The sequence below is a fragment of the Callionymus lyra genome, chromosome 4 (assembly GCF_982586985.1).
Source record: "Callionymus lyra chromosome 4, fCalLyr1.hap1.1, whole genome shotgun sequence".
Lineage (NCBI taxonomy): Eukaryota > Metazoa > Chordata > Actinopteri > Syngnathiformes > Callionymidae > Callionymus > Callionymus lyra.
Genome location: NC_141821.1, coordinates 25481804 through 25487834, shown reverse-complemented (window position 1 = coordinate 25487834; position 6031 = coordinate 25481804).

Genomic DNA, 6031 nt, shown 5'->3' with positions numbered 1-6031 from the left:
GTCGTCAAAACTAATATTTAACTTTATTAACGTAGCGACATTAGAACACAGCATGATGCACACTCTAAAACACAAGCAGAATCACCAGCAGGCTTGAAGACTTCTGAATTAGGCATCAGTCCACACTTGAGAGGTGTTACTTACTGTATGTCTGCCGGTATTAAAATAAAATGTCTACTTAACCTTTCAACATTTCAATCACAGCTCATGTCTCTGTTGACGAGGAGTTGAATTCAGAATTATTTTTGAAGAAAACTCACCTCATTTCTTCTCTGTCCTGGTTTAAAGACTCTCTTGTTCCGTACTTTCTGGCTAGTGCCTTGCTCATCAGCTCTCGTTCTTGGCACACAATTTCTCTTTCATGGCACGGATTATTTTTGACTCCTGCTCATCCAGTCAAACCAGTAAGTCAGATAATTGCTGATGGATGGTAAAAAACATTTCTCACAAACTCAGTATAAGAATGATCTACACAACATATATTTTTGAAACATCTGCTGTGAGATCCTCTACATCACCGTGTTCACGGACACTTCGCTGACCTTTGGCAAGGACAGAGGCCTTTGGATTTAAAGCAGTCATCTGAAGCATGCTTTGTCTAAGGTTGCGCACTTATCTAAGTTCACTGCTTTACAGTATACGGTAAGACAGTGCACTTACTTGCGCAGTGCTCAAATTTCGACAGCGCAATACTGTTTAAAATCAAATACTGTCGCTACACACTTACTCGACAGCTTCTTCTTCTACTACTTGTTGACGCTGATTACACTTGACTGCACATTTCTCCAATTGAAACAAGTTATTAAGTTGTGTTTCATTGTGTTATTATTGTTGCTGTGTCTTCTCGTGGTAAAAGTAGTGTTTTCTCGAGACATTTACGCCGGTATCTGCTCCGTGAAGACGTATCGTCAGCGACATAGCTTCATTTTCGCGCCATCTACGTCACTAAGATGGCAGCCGTTGAGGGTGGAAAGTGTCGACCACAGGTCGTTGTCATGGATAGCAGTCTGTGGCAACCCTCTCTTCCCTGACCAGGCTCGGCTTATCTACATCTACGTGCTTACGGACATGTCATAGATGTCGGAACGGCATCTGAAGTCCACGGTTATGGCAAAGTAGCTCTCTCTTTTAAGCCTGCTGGTTGAAAAGCATCATAGTAAAAGTGAAAATATGGTGATTTCATGTTGTGAAAAATCTCTTGGTGACATTGGTTACATTATTGTTAAATTGTAATTGACCTAGAAAAAAGTGATCCTACTCATAACCGTTATTGTCAATATCTATTGTAAACTATCATAAAGTTATCATAAGAATCTGCAAATCTTGCTTTATCTTCACTTGGTTACAACCAAATTTGATGACACAAGTCTCTTATACCACTATAGGAACCGAAGTTGACCAACACTGATTTTTTGGACACAAGCGGAATTATTGGTTCCTGTTTCTTTTCTGTATTACTGCAGTTATTATTATATTAGCTTACTGCTAACTAGAAACTGTATTACTAAAAGAAAATCACAATATACATAGTTTTTTCATAATTTCTCTATTTAATTTTGATTTATACAACATATATTGTACAGTATATAAATTGAAAACTGTGTTTATTTTATTTCAGTAGACAATTAGTGATGAAATGTTACATAAAGTATTTTCCTCATTTTCAAATCTTATCTACTTTGCTGTTTACTTATGTGAAAACCCAACTCTTCAGACCAACTCTCCAAGATGCATTTAGTCCCTCTTCATTACCTGTTTTTGAAGTTATTATTTTATAAAGTTCTACCCCTTCTGAAATCTTGGCGAACGAGAGGTTACGAGAGCAGAGTCTATATGACCTAATAATGGGCTATATTTTTAGATAGCCCAATAATCCATAATAATCCATTATTACTATTCGTAATATTTTCACTACTACTATTTTTACTTTTACTGTTACTACCTCAACTTCTTTGATCAATCAAAAACACTTACTGAAAACTCTCTTCCACTTCTACTACTTCAACTGTATCTTCTTCTAAAACTAATACTACTTCTACCACCTGTAGTAAAACTATTTTATAAGTTTTCCGCATGTTAATAAGTTGCTCAAAGTATTTCAGTGACACTATAAATTGGAAAAATAAATGTTAAAACAAATACAAAACTTGATTAATTAAACATTTTTGCTGTTTTTGTTTTTTTTACATTAGTTTGTATGATCATCTAATGTGGTTTTTTTCTCCTTCTAGCTTCCACATTCCTGGAAGGTTTGTGTGCGCTGACCCATTATTGAAGTTGACCCAAAGACTGGTGAGGTGTCTGGAGTGAGTATTTACTTTTTCAACTCAGTGTCTGGTTGTTGAGATGCAATAATAATTCATGTTGTGCTTGTTTTATTGCAGGCAGAGAAAAAAAAAGACACGTTTCAAACTCAGTAATCTCCACTCTGTTTCTTCTTGTGAGGACCAAAACCAAGTTTTCTGTTACTGTTTGGTCCTGGAGTCCACACTGATGAACTGCATCCACACACTTTAGTCATTTCAATGTATATTATAATCCTGTATTCTGTTTCATAAACAGGCCAAGTTAGTATCTTAAGTACAAGATCATGCAGTGACCTGCTGCACGTATATGTCTTTTTATGATGTTAATGATGATTTGTTTTTTTGTAAATTAAAAGGATTTCGTGTCATCTTCTGTCTTTGGTGCTCCACGATGTTATAGTTGTGGTTTTCCTGTGTGGACTGGTGACATGTCCACGGTATCCCTCTCGCACTAAACACTAAAAAGTCACACAGGAATACACATTCAATATTTAGATATAAATATAAATGATTATTGATATGAATATAATATGTTGAAGACATTGTTCCCACACATCAACTGGTTCGCTTCCAGATTGATGCACCTGTGGCTTTACCATGCCTGCGTGGGTTTACTCAGGACAATTTACTCCCCAAAGTTAAAAAAAATCAAACAGACTTCAGTGTCACCTTTCAATTAACTTGATGTTCATAATGATTCTGTGAACTTTCTAAAAATGAAAAACTGCAGCAGATCGAAGGTATTAAAACATCAAAACACGGAGTCCGTTCCGTCGCTCCAACGCGACGTCACTTCCGTCCCGGGTCTTATACTGCACTTGCTGGAGAAATATGAACAATCCAGAGTGTGTAACGGGTTATGTTTTTTCGCCGCTTCAAGTCAAACAAATATACAAGCTTTACGATCGCAATTTAAGGTGTGATTTGCAGATAAACAGATGTTTTAAATTACCGGTGTTGTATCTCTGAATCTGATCCAATTTACCTCGAACCAGTGTGAATCAGTCTGAGTGGAATGTTGATTGTGAATGTGTAGTCAAACTGTTCCGCTCTTAGATCAGTAATTTATACTTTATATTTTTATTATCTTTTAGCATTAACTTTAGTATGGCGTATTCATATAGTAAATAATCATTTTAATTTAACAACTCCCCCTGTTGACGAGGCCTTTATAGGTCATAAAACAAAAAGTCCAAATTTCTAAATAAATGGTTGTTCCGCAGCAACATTTTATCAATTACCCCTAAATTATCTAATATTCATCATCTTCCCAACAACATCATCATGTACCTGCACACGCTATATGTATAACCGAAAGTATAACCATCTGTCTGCAATATTAATATTTTTTTATCGGTGACACAAGGCTCTGCCCCTATTCAGAAGTGGTCTTTCATATTTCTTCCATCATGTTCCTCAGTAGTCCAGTCCACCAGCATTATCATCATCATCATCTTCAGTCGGTCTGACTGTTCTTCCTCTTCCATAGTCGGTATGACTGTTCTCCTTCGTCACCAGTCGGTCCGACTGTTCCTCCTCGTAGTCTAGCTGGTCCTCTTCGTCCATGTCCCGATTCCAGGCGTGCAGAGGAAAAATCGATCCCAGAAATCTGTCTTCGTCAATCTCCTCCGAATCCATCTTCTTCAACCTACACACAAATAAGCTTCATTCAGAAGTAGCTCTGACCATGAATTTTTTTTATTTATGTAATAAAATTGGGTATTTTCCCCATGTACTTATCCGCGTGTTTCTTCGGATAGGGGAATGTTGTTGATGATACTCATCCAGGTCAGAAAATCCTGCGTTCCCTTGACTTGATTTTTTATATCCTCCATACATTTTGACCCTGGTTGGAGAGAGTAAAACACACATCCACTGCCCTCTGCCTGTTATGTGGCAGTATGAGCCTGACCACAATACATCTTCTTTTACCCCATTTGTTTTGTTGTTCATTCTTATTGTTAGTGTAGTTTACGTTTTAGGTTCATTCTTAGTTTTTGTTTGCTTTTCTTATCATGTGTCCCCCATTAGGACATAGAACCAGGAATCCACTGTTCATTCATTGCTCATTCCATTCATTCATCAACCTCCCCTACAGGACACATAACATATTTTTACGTTACCTGTCCTTTGGGCTATTGTTATCTGATCATCTCATAGATCACCTTGATCCAACTCCCCCTGTTTAACTACATCGTCTCCGCTGTAGTCCTCCTTGTGGAACCCTGTGAGAGTCTTAAGATGTTATTTAACCAGGTTCTCTTCTTATGGTGGTGTGACTGTTCTGCACTGTTGTTAGTGCCACCACCTGCTGTGTCCCATTCCAGGTATCTCCACCTGAATGCAAATTCAAACCTGGATCCTCCATGACCTTTGTTAGGTCAGTCTTTAGGCTTCCTTTGTCTCCTTCAACAATATCCTGCAAAGGAGGACTACACATATTCGTTAAATAAAAGCAAAACATAAAACTTATATTTCAGCAGAATTGAAACTGGGGTGTTATGCAGTCTGACCTCACCTGTGCTGAACCTTGGAAATCATTCCTTTACCATTCAATTAAAAACTACATCTATTTTATATTAAATCTTTTTAGGTTTCTTTTTCAAATCAATGTCGCCACAATTTATTTATGTTACTTAGACTTCTCTGTCAGAACCATGCCTTCTAAATGAGATTGTTCAAGCATTGAACAGAAAGGATACAAGAGTAACCATTTTCACTCTATTTTGATAAATTCAACTTCTGTAATTAACCAATTCCTGATGAAAAAAACGTATATATATCTCATGTGCTATGTAATGCAATGTACCTATTTTTCAAAGTCAACTAGAACTATCTGTGCATATTGCCCTTAAAAACATCTTTCCTTCTGAACAATTATTTTTATCATTACTTATCCACAGAACTTTTTTAACTGACCATTTCAGCAATCTGATTCACACATCCACTTCTACTCAAAATTCTTCCCCTTACTTACAACTTACAACTGATGGAGACAGGAGTCACTCCTCCCCATGAGCCTGACATCATCTCCCCCACTGCACCACGGCTCATGTGGAACTGTTTACAACCTGTGGAATGTCAGCAGGGGGTCTGTGTCCTCCGTTCCATGCTGTCCTCACAACACAACTTGCTCAAGCCTCCTTACAGCACTGCAGCAAGTCGGATTTAAAACATCTCCTTTCCTGTAATAACACAACTTAACACATTCAGTTAGTAATGCACATCCATCACAGTTGCTGAGATGAAATCAGTATAATCCCTCTTTCTTCCACTCTTCACCACTAGATGAAACTGTCCATAAAGGCCTGTTCCCAATCCATCTGATCTCCCTTTTAGTGTCCCTTTCTCACCTTTTCTAGTTTTAACTTTATGTTTAGAGGGTTTTAGTGGTGTGCCTGGGTCAAGTCTATAATTACAATGTTTTCTTGTTCCTCATTCTCACTGCCGCTTCCTTTCTCACTGTATTTTTTCTTTTTTAATGTACTTGTCTTATTGCTATCTCAACTGATCTGCTAAGTGTCTTTTATGAGTGTCAACCAGATCTCTTGTTAGCATTTCTTGCCTGTGTGTTATTATTGCTACATTACAGTTGTAGATTTAGTCTTTGGTTTCCACCTTCTAGGTAAGGTGGTGCTAGATCTGCTTTTCAGTTACATTATTTTCATCAACAACTTCCTTTTTAGCAGCTTTCACTGGCGGCATCACTTCAGTTTTACCATTTT